The 14,259-nt window shown below is 41.0% G+C and overlaps 1 protein-coding gene across 4 annotated transcripts in view; it reads right to left on the reverse strand.

The window, feature by feature from the left end:
- OMA1 (OMA1 zinc metallopeptidase) overlaps nucleotides 1-5,210 on the reverse strand; it is an 82,063-nt gene extending 76,853 nt beyond the window's left edge. For 3 of the 4 annotated variants that reach the window (XM_059898824.1, XM_059898842.1, XM_059898853.1), the window contains exon 1: nucleotides 5,098-5,210. The gene's annotated coding sequence lies outside the window, so the exon portion shown is untranslated. The remainder of the gene's footprint in view (nucleotides 1-5,097) is intronic. The other variant, XM_059898834.1, reaches the window with a different exon arrangement.
- Nucleotides 5,211-14,259: the final 9,049 nt, after the last annotated feature.

Genomic DNA, 14,259 nt, shown 5'->3' on the forward strand with positions numbered 1-14,259 from the left:
TCAATGGAACAGGATAGAAAGCCCAGAGATAAACCCACACACATATGGTCACCTTATCTTTGATAAAGGAGGCAAGCATATACAGTGGAGAAAAGACAACCTCTTCAATAAGTGGTGCTGGGAAAATTGGACAGGTACATGTAAAAGTATGAAATTAGAACACTCCCTGACACCATACACAAAAATAAACTCAAAATGGATTAAAGACCTAAGTGTAAAGCCAGACACTATCAAACTCTTAGAGGAAAACATAGGCAGAACACTCTATGACATACATCACAGCAAGATCCTTTTTGACCCAGCTCCTAGAGAAATGGAAATAAAAACAAAAATAAACAAATGGGACCTAATGAAACTTAAAAGCTTTTGCACAGCAAAGGAAACCATAAACAAGACCAAAAAACCCTCAGAATGGAAGAAAATATTTGCAAATGAAGCAACTGACAAAGGATTAATCTCCAAGATTTACAAGCAGCTCATGCAGCTCAATAACAAAAAAACAAACAACCCAATCCAAAAATGGGCAGAAGACCTAAATAGACATTTCTCCAAAGAAGATATACAGATGGACAACAGACACATGAAAGAATGCTCAACATCATTAATCATTAGAGAAATGCAAATCAAAACTACAATGAGGTATCATCTCACACCGGTCAGAATGGCCATCATCAAAAAATCTACAAACAATAAATGCTGGAGAGGGTGTGGAGAAAAGGGAACACTCTTGCACTGTTGGTGGGAATGTAAATTGATACAGCCACTATGGAGAACAGTATGGAGGTTCCTTAAAAAACTACAAATAGAACTACCATACGACCCAGCAATCCCACTACTGGGCATATACCCTGAGAAAACCATAATTCAAAAAGAGTCATGTACCAAAATGTTCATTGCAGCTCTATTTACAATAGCCAGGACATGGAAGCAACCAAAGTGTCCATCATCGGATGAATGGATAAAGAAGATGTGGCACATATATACAATGGAATATTACTCAGCCATAAAAAGAAATGAAATGGAAGTATTTGTAATGAGGTGGATGGAGTTATAGTCTGTCATACAGAGTGAAGTAAGTCAGAAAGAGAAAAACAAATACAGTATGCTAACACATGTATATGGAATCTAAGGGAAAAAAAAAAAAGTCATGAAGAACCTAGTGGCAAGATGGGAATAAAGACACAGACCTACTAAAGAATGGACTTGAGGACATGGGGAGGGTGAGGGGTGAGATGTGACAGGGTGAGAGAGTGTCATGAACATATATACACTACCAAATGTAAAATAGATAGCTAGTGGGAAGCAGCCGCATAGCACAGGGAGATCAGCTCGGTGCTTTGTGACCGCCTTGGGGGGGTGGGATGGGGAGGGTGGGAGGGAGGGAGATGCGGGAGGGAGGAGATATGGGAACGTGTGTATATGTGTAGCTGATTCACTTTGTTATAAAGCAGAAACTAACACACCATTGTGAAGCAATTATACTTCAATAAAGATGTTTAAAAAAAAAAAAATCAATCAATGTAATTCACCCTAACTGAAGAAAGAAACACTACATGATCATCTCAAAAGACACAGAAAAAGTAATGGATAAAATCCAACAACCAACCCTGATAAAAACTCTCAGTAACTAGGACATCTACAGGAACCTATAAGCAACAGTATGTTTACTGGTGAAAGATTATACTTTCCTCCTCAGATCAGGAGCAAGGCAAATATGTCTGCTCCCACCACTTCTATTCAACATTATACTGGAGATGCTAGCCAGTGCAACAGAATTAAATAAACAGATACATAACTAACTAAATAAATGGCATCCAGATAATAAAGAAGTAAAATGATCTTTATTCCTAGATAACATGACTGTCTATCCAGGAAATCCAAAGAAATCTACAAAAAAAACTATTAGAATGAGTTTAAGGTGGCAGAATACAAGAGCAATACACAAAAACACTAGCAAGTGAGAGAAGCCAGACCCATACACAGGAAGAAAAATACACAGGAAAGAACACTACTCTCTCTCCAAAAATCATGTTCTATGATTTCAGCTATATAATATAAACTGTAGAAAATGCAGACTAATTTATACTTATAGAGAAATCAGAGGATGGAAAGGTAAAGAGGGGCAAGAGGAGGGATTACAAAGTTTGGGGGGGGCAACTAAAATGTTCACTATTGTGATTGTGTTGTTGGTTTCATAGATATACACATAAGTCAAAACATGCACAGTTTAAATATGTCCAATTTATTGTATATCAACTATACATTAAGCTATTTTTTTTTAAAGGTACTAAAAAGAGACAACCAAATGCAATGTGTGAATTCTGATTAGATCCTAATTTGAAAGAAAAAAAATTTGTTTTAGAAGACAACTGGAACTATTGGGGTAATTTGAATATGAATTTGCTTTTAGGTTATTTTAGATAAGAGTTGCTTATTTACTTAGGTGATAAAGATGTGGTTATGTAGGTGAATATCTTATACCTGAAATGCTTGCTGAACTCTCTTTTCATGATGAATAAAACTTTCAAATTTTATAATAAAAATACATTCATGGGCTTTCCTGGTGGTGCAGTGGTTGAGAATCTGCCTGCCAATGCAGGGGACACGGGTTCGAGCCCTGGTCTGGGAAGATCCCACATGCCGCAGAGCAACTGGGCCCGTGAGCCACAACTACTGAGCCTGCGCATCTGGAGCCTATGCTCCACAACAGGAGAGGCCGCAATAGTGAGAGGCCTGCGAACCGCGATGAAGAGTGGCCCCCGCTTGCCGCAACTAGAGAAAGCCCTCACACAGAAACAAATACCCAACACAGCCAAAAATAAATAAATCAATTAATTAATTAAAAAAAAAACATTCAGACATACACACAGAACATAAAGGCAATACAGAAAAACGCTAACAATCTTTGTATCTAAGTGGTGGTTATATATGTGCTCATTAAATTTCTTTTCAGTTTTTTTTAGTGTTTCAAATCTTCATAATAAAAGTTACAGGGAAAAATATATAAATCTAACTCTGTCTAGGCTAATACAATATTATCTGGAAAGATGCTTCAGAACATCAATTTTCATAAATAGTATTATCTATATATCAAATTATTTGAAAATTACTCAAATTTTTTACATAGGAATGCTTAAAACACACTAGTATATACAAATATAAATAAATCTAAAGGAATACACACCAAACCATTCACAGTGGTTATCTGGGGTGGCGGGATGATTGCAAGGGATTCAGTATTTCCATCGTATATATTTCCGTGCTGTTTAAACTTTTACAGGATGTGTTATTACTTTTGTAAGCCCCAAATCAATAAAGGCAACTATATTTGTAATTACCATTGGTTTCCATGGGCTTCAATAAACTCCTGCATATTGTAGACCAAGCCCCTCATAATACCACCTCCCACTGTTTCTCCAGGCACCTTCCCTACCCCTCCTTCACCCATTCCAAAGCTCCAGACCCACTGATTTACTTACACCTCTCAGAAAAGCTCTCATCTCTGTGCACATCTATTTACACTGCTTAGCTCTGTTCACACGTCAAGCAAACTCCTGCTCATAGCTCACAACTAACGTGAAATTTATTCTACTGACACAGAAGTTAGCAAAAGCCCCAAACACTATATGTAGTACATATATAAGCAAAAACGTTATCATTTATATCAGACAAGTGTCACTTGAAACAGAAATAGTGCCTGATATTTTGTAATCCCTGCTTTATCCTTAAGAAAGGGTAAAGAATGGGAGAAGAAAACTATTTATACATTTTCAAAGATCCAATCACTAGACTACACAGAGCAGAAGAATCAGGGCTGACACATCCTCTTCAAAGAACTGTAGCAGGTCAACAAACATAGCTGGCAGACTTCCAGGATTACTAAATTAATGATGTGAGAAAATTAAACAATTTGGATTGTTAGCCTCTACGAACATTTCAGATCCTTAATTCTTTAAGTACCATCTCAGAATGAGCAAGTACAGCGCTCACTGGCACTCACAGCTGAAGCCGGGAAGACAGTTTTAACAACTCTTCTGAAAGTGACTATTTCTTCCCTAGTTTCTATGGAAACAGCTGTCAGATTGGCAAAAATAGAACATGTACTTTAAAATAATCATTCAAGCAAAGTACACACATGATGGAAGGCTTAAAAAAATAATAATAAATTGGAAGGCAACAGAGTTGGTTCTTAAGCTTCCAAATGCCAGACTGCACCCCTTCACCACAGCTGAGAATGATGGATATGGACCCAAATCCTTTTAGTGAGGGTTACATGGCATTGGTCAGAGTCACTATAGTTGTTCAATCCCTGAATTCCCAATGAAGTATTTTCATCTCCCTGGACTAAAATTTCTCATTGAGGACTGTATGGCACAACACAATTGTTGTTCCACTTTACGCAGGCAAGTGACATTATTTAAGGAGCACAAAAAGTGAATCTGTAGACAAGTTCATGAAGAAATTATTTAAATACCCTACAACTGTTGAGACAGGGAATTTCCTATTTTTCACTGCGGGGTTTGGGTAGGGAAACTTTTATTTTCTCTGCTTTAAGAGGGAACAGGTAAAAGAGATGGTTTGAGTCTCAAGATGCCAAAAGCGGCTGGAAGCGGTTTTCTACGGGTGAAGGTGTCACTGTGACGCACACGATACTGCGGTAAAAAAAAAAACACAACTTTTAAAAAAGGGCCGCTAATGAGAAGGCTGGGAGGAGAGGGAGCTTATCTTCCCGGAAAATGCAGCCACCTGCCTATTTGCAACTCCCGCGCTGCCAGGGTAGCACCTGGGGTCCCCGCAGTTCACACCAGGACGGGATCAGGCGGGAAAAGGAGACTTTACCGCCACGTCCTCCTTTCCCACTCTCCCTCTCCCCCGACTCCACACGCTGCCCCCGCGCTTCACTCCAGCCCGGCTCCCCGTCGTCCCTCCTCCACCCCAGGCCTGGCCACCCCAACCCAGCCGGGTCCCCAAGGGTCCCCGCTCCTCACCCCAGCGCCCCTCCAAGCTCCCCCCACCCCAACTCCCGTACTCTGCCCCCTCCCCTGGGCCCGGCCCACTCTTAACAGCCGTGCAAAGGCGACCCCCACCAGGACAGACCCTAGCAGTGTCGAAAACGAAGATTCCTCTGACCCGACCTATGCGCAAGCGTACGCCCCGCCAAAGGAGCCCGAACTCTTCACTTCCTGCCGTCGGCTCGGACATGGACGCCTTTGGCTCCGCCCACACCGGGCAGTCAATACACCCGCCCAGAGTCTTCCTCCCAGAAGGCCCCGATCCCATGTGAACTGTGGCGCTCTAGCGCCCCCGCGTGGCCGGAGGAGGGACGTGGCTGCAGGCAGAGCTGCTCGCCTGGGAACATCTTCACTTGCTCAGGTCTTGGAACCTGACTTGGGTCCCTCTAATGAGTGATCCAGGCAAGGCTGTGCCCGCTGTAGATTCTAAGGCAGTGCTGACCAAAAGGAAGGAGTTTCGAGGGCTGCCAAAAGGCTAAGGTTTCTTGGTTCAGAAGTCGCACTGATAGAAGTAGTCTTTGGACTGTGAAAACTGTTTCCACATGGCACATTCTAAGGAAGATGAAGAATAACCTGAAGCATCTGGAAGATAGTTGAAAATAGCTGGCTACAAAGTAATGTGTATAGTACACTTCATTCATTCCACCAAAAAATATTTATTGGGCACCAAGTGCCTTCTAAGTGCCAGGGAAACAGAGAACAAGACAGACCCTACTTTCATGGAGCTTATATCACAGTGAAGAAAGAGACAACAAGCAAGTAAACAAGTAAATAAATAAGATATCAGATAGTGACATGATCCATAATTTCAAAGTCAGTTTGTTATATTTATATTCTATGCACAATGAAGAACATCCTAAAGGATATAAACACTATTTTTAGGTATCACTTTTAGAGTGTTTTAAAGTAATTTTTTCTTTTATCTTGCTTGTCTATATTTTGTAATTTGCCTTTTGCTTTAAAGGAACTATGTTGGCATATCTCTGACCACTGGTTCCCTAAAAACTGAAGGGGCAGTTCCCTGAATCTTCATGGGCTTATCTCCCACCCTCTGAAGTGCATGTTTCTTACCAAGGTTTCCAATATACTAGCCACCTCTTGCTCATCCTGCCTGATTAGCATGATGTCATCAATGAAACGGGTGTGACATTCTGTGGGTTGACCAAGTGGTCCAGATCCTGTACTATGATGGATCACAGAGCTGACACAACAGCTGTGATCAGGGCTATTACATGATTAGGTCTGCAGTAGTTTGTAAGCCATCCTCCTGGTTTCTGAAGGGGCCAGCCAGGCAAACTAAATGGAAATATGACAGGGACAACCATCCTTTGGGTTGTTCATGTGGCATTAACTCCACCATCATCCCCCGCTTCCCCTTGGATGAAATACAGGTTTTGATTTACTATCTCGACTTGATAGGGAGGGGACAGTTTCAGAGGCTTTCACTTGGTCTTCCCCACATGAGAACTCAAGGCCAAGGACCTAATGTGGGGCTTGCTTCAGCTTCCCAATATATATACTCCCAGTTATGCACTCAGAGTCTGGGGAAATGACCACTGGGTGGGTCTATGGGCCCAGGGACCAATTGTAAGCTGGATGTTACCCAGGACTCCGCTTATTACCTGACCCCCAGAAGTCCCCAGTCTTAGAGAGAGGACTTGATAACACTTGGATTTCTGAGTAACAAGATCCTTTCAGACTCTGGGAAATGTCTGGGTATTCCTCTTTCCCCAATATATAGTTAGCTGAGAAAATGGTCATAGGCCATGGAGCAATCATTACTGTAAATACTTGTTTCAGTGTTTTAGGATTCTTCTTCCTCGGGACCCAGCCACCTCTTTGGTCAATGGGTTCTGTGGTCTGGGTCTGAAAATTGACTCAGATGTGAGAATTAAGCAAAGAACATGACTTTTTATTGGGGTAACAACTCTGAGACACCTGTTCCTCCATTCTTTATTTTTTATTTTATTTTATTTTATTTTATTTTATTTTATTTTATTGGCTGCATTGGGTCTTTGTTGCTGTGTGCGGGCTTTCTCTCGTTGCGGCGAGTGGAGGCTACTCTTCATTGCGGTGCGCAGGCTTCTCATTGCAGTGGCTTCTCTTGTTGCAGAGCACAGGCTCTAGCCGCGTGGGCTTCAGTAGTTGTGGCACACGAGCTCTAGAGCGCAGGCTCAGTAATTGTGGTGCACAGGCTTAGTTGCTCCGCGGCATGTGGGACCTTCCCGGGCCAGGGCTCAAACCCGTGTCCCCTGCATTGGCAGGTGGATTCTTAACCACTGCACCACCAGAGAAGCCCTGTTCCTCCATTCTTGTGTTTTTCCGGTCATAGATGTTAAGCAAAACCCAGTTGGCTGCCCATCTATTTTTTCCCCTAGGGACACCTTGTATTATTAAATACCTTCACAACCTCGGTGGATCAAGCCCCCTAAGGCTGCCCCCTTGACCTTGCCAGCTGTTATAGTAATTACAGCCCCCAGACTTCTGGTGGTTAAAGCCACCACTTGGCTTCTATTACTTCAGGATGCTATCATCCTCCTGGATATTATCAAGCCCAGCCCTGTGATTGCTTCTCTTACCATCATCCCTAGCTGGTACTCCTCTCATCAGTGCCTTCCTTGCTGTCTTTGTATATTATCTGTCTTTTGGGCCTCCAATGGAACATAATCCTCTGTCTGGTCTTCTGGCTCCACAAAATAAATCATTCCAGCAAGCCCACTTCCCTTGGGCTTTTCTTTCCTTCTTCTAGAGTCTGCCAGAGCAATTCAGATGGCTTCCTCTCTGGAGATTTCCCTTGGATGAAGACACCTGCCTCATCCAAGAATATGCCTTCTCTCCAGGGACAGTGCACATCCAATGACTGGTTAATCTGTGGGGACAAAGGCCTGACCCTTGGATTTCAATTGAGGACAACCCTGCAGGGCCATCCCAGGTCTCCATGGGACTGGCGGAGAAGCCCCACTTCTTCTGCCCAGTCCTCTTTCCCTTCCTCTCCAGCAACTCTGCACACAAAGAATTCTTTCAGAATCTCTTTCTGGGGAACCCAACCTAAGGCAACTCAGTTTTCTCCAGAAGTAGAAGCTGCTTTGATACAGAAAGACTTTCATTCTCACCTCCTAGAGGAAGTACTGGAAACTGAATACTGAATTAAAGGAGAGACTAACTCTGAAGAATTATGAGGGATGAATTGTTTTAGCACCAGGCATAGACAGAAGCTCAACAGACAAGAGGACTCTGCTGATCTAGATTCGGGCTGAGAGCCAGGTGAGATGAGCACAGGATTTGATGAGGGTCACATACGTGATAGTCTGCAAGGCACGGGCGGTCTTTACTAAAGCGGGCTTTCCTTTTTCTTGAATACGTGCTAGGCCTGACTGTTCCAGATGTTGGAGATGGCTGGCTCTGCATCTGAAATGCCCCCCACATAGACAGTTGCCACATCTTCATTTGCATACTCCACTCCAACAAAAATTAGCTCAGTATTTTCTTCATCCACATTTGACTTTTTTACTTTCTTCTCCTTTTTTACCTTCTTCTTCCCATATAACATGAACAGGCAGGCCATTTCATTTTTTAAATTTATAACATAATATTTTTTTCTTTTTTTTTTCTTTGGCCCTGACGTGTGGCATACAGGATCCTAGTTCCCCAAGCAGGGATTGAACCCATGTCCCCTGCAGTGGAAGCAGGGAGTCTTAACTACTGGACCACCAGGGAAGTCCCTTTTCTTTTTCTTTCTTTCTTTTTTTTTTTGCCCAAATAGAATTGTCACACCAAATTACAGTGTGTAATTTTTAGAAATTGCCACCTGGATTGTCATTGCACTAGCTTGCTGACTGGTCTCCCTACCTCTGTATAAACACAGCCAACCAGACCCACTTCCTGAAGTTGGGGGCCAAGAGGGTTCAGTATGGCTCAGCGAGCTCCAGGCTGGGCCCAAGAGGAAGCCACAGCTTGGACACATCCTCGCTCACTCTCCAGAGGTTAGTTCTCCAGAGATCCCAGCTGAGCACTTTTCTAAGAGTCAGTGCAAACTACTATTTCTTTACTACACAAGTTAAATAACACCACAGAAAAGCAAAAAAAAAAAAAAAGTACACTTAACCCCACTACCCAAAGATAATCACTGTTAACATTTTGATACGTAAGCTTCTTGAAAAGTAAAATTAAAATTACTTTAGGACTTCCCTGGTGGCACAGTGGTTAGGAATCCACCTGCCAATGCAGGAGACGTGGGTTCGAATCCTGGTCTGGGAAGATCCCACGTGCCACAGAACAGCTAAGACCGTGAGCCACAAGTACTGAGCCTGCGCTCTGGAGCCTGCAAGCCACAACTACTGAAGCCCGTGCCTAGAGCCCGTGCTCCGCAACAAGAGAAGCCACCGCAATGAGAAGCCCATGCACCGCAACGAAGAGTAGCCCCTGCTCACCACAACTAGAGAAAGCCCGTGCGCAGCCAAAAATAGATAAATAAATAAAATAATTTTAAAAAAAGAAGCAATGTTTTAAAAAAAAGAATTAAAAAAAATAAAATTGCTTTAAATACTTAAAACTTTGTTAGAATAAAACATTTCTTACTGTTGTTTTAATGTGCATTCCTTTGATTCCTAACAATGTAAGCAATTTTTTATGCTTATCTGCTCTTTCAATTTCTTCTTTAGCAAATTGCCTGTTCATGCCTTAACCCGTTTTTCTATAAAAACATTCATTTTTATCTTATTGACTGGTAAAAATATTTTATATATTTAAGAATTGTCTGTCGTTCACGTAGCAAATATTTCCCCTGCTTGACAGTTGCCTTTCAACTTTAATTCATGTCTGCATATATAAATAATTTTTAAAATTGTGGTATAGACAAATCTATCCATCTTTTCATTTTGGTTTTTGCCTTTGAGGTCATATTTATAGTCTGTCTCAATCCCAAAATTATGTATTTACCAATATTTTCCTCTAGTATCAATATTTAATGACTTTGTTCCTAAATCTTTAGTCTACTAGGAATTTATTTTGGTGCAAAGTAGGATAGAAAAATATAACCTAAAATATTTTCTGAATGATTAGGCCAGTGGAGCTTTTACAAAAGACACATGCATATGCCCTTCCCATGGTGAGGATACCAAGGTAACTGCTGTCCCAGCAATTAATTGAACAACCCATCCTTTCCTGACTCAGTTGAAGTGTTGCTTTTGTTACATGCTAAATTCTCATAAATCCACATCTTTTCCTTTGTCTGTCTGTTCTGGCACTAGTATAAGATTCTAATTATTCTAACTTCATAATATAGATTTTATTTTCAAATATTTTCTGGCTCTTCTTATACATTTGACCTTTAAGATGAACTTTAGAAATTTTTTCAAGTCCTCCCCCACCAAAATTGCATTGAGATTTTGATTTTGTTATTGCTGTTGTTTATAAACTTAGATTAATTTTGAAGAAATGTATATCTTTGCAATGTTGACTCTATCAGTCCAGGAAGCTGGCATATGTCTCCATTTATCCAGGTTTTCTTTTATGTCCCTCCATAAAGTTTTACAGTTTTCTTATATGAGTCAAAGCAGTATATTTTCTAAAGGAACTATAAACTTTGACTTGTCATCTTAAAATTACAGAATCTCAGAACTGGAAGGGACTTAAAAATCATCTAAGCATCCCACTCAATCTGTAGCTGAGTTTGCCTCTCAAACAAGCAAAGATATGGGGTGTATTTTGGTGAGTTTTTTTGATATGATGACATCATATTATATGTATTTTCTGTGACTTCAGTTTATCACTTGAACAGCAAGTCTTGGAGAAATTTCTATATCAATGTATATAGATCAACTTAATTCATTTTAATCACTGCATAGTGTTCTATGTAAATGATATCACATCACTTAATTTATTATTCCCCTGTTGTGGACATTTAAAATATTTCTGTTGTTTTGTTCTTACAAAGAACTCAGCTTACAACCTTGCACCCTAACTAAAAGTTCTCAAAATTCTAGAGCACACAACCAGTGCCTGCAAAGGCCCCCTCCTCAAAGTCACCACCAGGTGGCACAATGCCTGTTCAAAGAAAGGCTTTTCCTTGGCTTTCCAGTGTCCTTCAGTTCTGTTCAATAAACATTTATTGAATGGGTGTTGTATAGTAAGCCCTGGAGTTTTGTAATACCCCAATTTCAACACAATAAAATTCATTACTTCAAAAAAATACTTGCTGAGGGCACACTATGTGCCAGGCACTGTGTAGGTGTGAGGGCTCCAGGGAAAATTAACAATCCCCAGCCATTCTTCTGAACTCCAACAATTCCTAAAATAAAAGAGGGGTCATTACAAAACGGTACCCATTTATTTCTAAGCCCTGGATAATTATTTACCCATTAGACCAAGAGACCAGGCAGCAGATTCTCAAATAATTTGGATAATCCCTTAAATGTGTTGTGAGATGTCCATGCTTATATTCCTATGGTCTTGCACATGCTGTCCTTTCTATGTGGAATGTTGTCTAATTTGGGTTTCCCTCAGAAGGATACCCTGAGACAAGGAATCAAATGTAAGTAATTTATTTGGGAGATGATCCCAGGTAGCACCAGCTGAGGAGCAGAGAAGTGAGACAGGAAAAGGAAGGAAGCCAATAAATGATGCATTACCCAACTAGTTACAGATGGGGTCAAATGGAGTGGAGTCTCTCTGAAGAGTGTGGGGAGACTATGTAACACACAGAGTTTTCCTAACTGGAGGAGAAAGTTGCCTGGCTATTTATCTACCAACTCCAGCCAGTCATTGGTTGAGTGCTGTCTGGGGGGGGGGGGGTGATTAATTCTCTGCACTTCCAGCATCTTGCATATGCTTCTGAGGGATCCAAAAGCCTCAAGAAGAGGAATGCAGATGCTGGCTGTTGCAAGCAGAACCAGCGTGTGCAGAGTTATGGGCCAGATGCCAACATCCAGGGAGATATGAGTGGGCACCACTGGCATCTACTACAAATGCCTTTTCTACTGTCACCTGGCTAATTCATTCTTCAAAACACAGGGCAGAAATCACACCCTCTGGCAAGTCCTGCATGCATCTGCAGCAGACCTGGTGAGTTGCCCCACTTTTCTGTGTACCAGCAGCACTTCATGCTTATGTTTTTCTTACTAAGAGATTGTAAGTGGTGGCTCTGAGACCCAAGTTGGCTCCTGACTCCAAATCCCAGGATGAAACCACTAACACGCTCCCGTACAAGTGAGCCCCTTGACTTGTAGATGCATAACTCCAGTCTCTGCCTCTGTCTTTTTTTTTTTTTTAGTTTTAGAATTTTATTTATTTTTTTATACAGCAGGTTCTTATTATCTGCCTCTGTCTTCATATCACCATCTTCTCTGTGTTTCTGTGTCCTATCTTCTTATAAGGACACCAGTTTTTGGATATAGGGCCCACCCTAAGTCAGGATGATCTCCTCTCAAGATCCTTAGCTTAGTTAAGATCTACAAAAACTATTTCCAATGGGAATTTGAAGGAGAAAAAGTTCTTCTGTGTGGCTCTTAAATTAATAAAATACGAGACTGGAGCTGCTGGTGGCCCTATTGCCCTAGATGAGGAGGAAGTTGGCCTAGAGAATGAAAGCCAAGCCATGAGCAGAATAAAGATATAAAGAGAGAAACAGAAACCTGACATTATTTGAGCCCTTGGACCCAGCCATGCCTAAAGCTAATACCTCTCCTTCACTTTCCAGTTACATGAGTCAACAAATTCCTTTTGCTTAACTAGTTTGAGTTTCGCTGCTAACAAACACTTGCACCTGAAATAGTTCTTAATAATACAATCAAGTATTACATATCTGCTTTCCTCCTTGATTGATCCATTTCCCCTTCTCTTCTTCTTATACCTGACAAATTCCTATTTATCCTCAGGTCTCAGTTTAAACTTTCTCAAGTAGACCTTCCCTAAACTGATCCCCACCTCCACCCCAGATTACATCAGTTTTACCTGATGGATGTTCTCATAGCCCAGCATTCCCTTATCATAACACTTATCTCACATGATTGTACTTGCCTGTTTAGTTTATTCCCCGTCCCAACACTATTTCTGAGCTGAAATGTAAGATCTTTGAGAACAGAAAAAAATTCTGTTTATTGCTCTATACTGGTTTCTAGCATAGTGATGAAAAGTAGTAGATGACTAATGTCTGTTCATTCACAACTTTGAATCTTCATTTGTTTTTCAAAGTGTGGTAAAGTAGGCTATGACCAAATATAATTTATGGCTGCTGTATGTGTGTGTGTGTGTGTGTGTGTGTGTGTGTGTGTGTGGCTACTGGACAATGGTAATATGTCCTGATTAATTTTTAGTAGAGAGACTGGTAATTACTTTTACCTAGGGATTTCTTAATAAAACTATAATAATAATTTTTTGAAAACACCCAGGCTGATCAAAGGGAATAATTTGAAGAGGATAATTATACTCATGGAGGATGAAGATTATTGCTTTAATAGTATTGAGCGGTCTGATGAGACTAAAGAAAGGAAGAGCTCAGTTTGCCAGTTCCTTAGGCATTTTCTGAAGATCTGGATTTAAATCTAAATAATACATCACCTTGAATTGTCCTTCTTTTAAATAACGTTTTCCCCCCTGATTATTGAAGCAAATTATAAGCATCATAGAAAATTTGGAAAATATGTAAAAGTATATTTGGAGAAAATGGAAAGCCCCAGTATCCCCACTGATGAATCTTTGTGTTTTATTTTTGTGTGTATCTGTAACCTGGTGTCAGTTCAGATCCTGGCTCTTGCCCCCAGGGACACTCCTGGTCTTACCTTCTCAGGGTCCCTCCTCCGGGATTCCTGATTTCACTTCCCATGGGTGTCCCGTTTTTATCCCACAGAAGCAAAGAGATGCCTTTTCCTTGATTTCCACACTTGCATAGCCGACTTATCCTGAAAATCTGGGGGTAAAGACAAGGAGGAAATTTACATCACAGTTCCGTATTCATCATTCATTCGTTCATTCCGCAGGCACTGCCTTTAAAGGAAATGGAATATTAGAATTGCCTTTGCTTAGTCAAATCACACACTAGTGGTCTGGATGGAGTTGAATAGTATCCCCCCAAAATATATGCCCATCTGGAACCTATAAATGTGACCTTATTTGGAAATAAGTTCTTCTCAGATGCAATCAAGTTAAGATGAGATCATACTAAACTACAGTGCATCCCAATCCAATGACTGGTGTCTTATAAGAAGAGGGAAATTTGGACATAGACACACACAGAGGAAAGACAGCCAAA

The sequence above is a fragment of the Balaenoptera ricei genome, chromosome 1, assembly GCF_028023285.1.
Source record: "Balaenoptera ricei isolate mBalRic1 chromosome 1, mBalRic1.hap2, whole genome shotgun sequence".
In the NCBI taxonomy this organism is placed as follows: domain Eukaryota; kingdom Metazoa; phylum Chordata; class Mammalia; order Artiodactyla; family Balaenopteridae; genus Balaenoptera; species Balaenoptera ricei.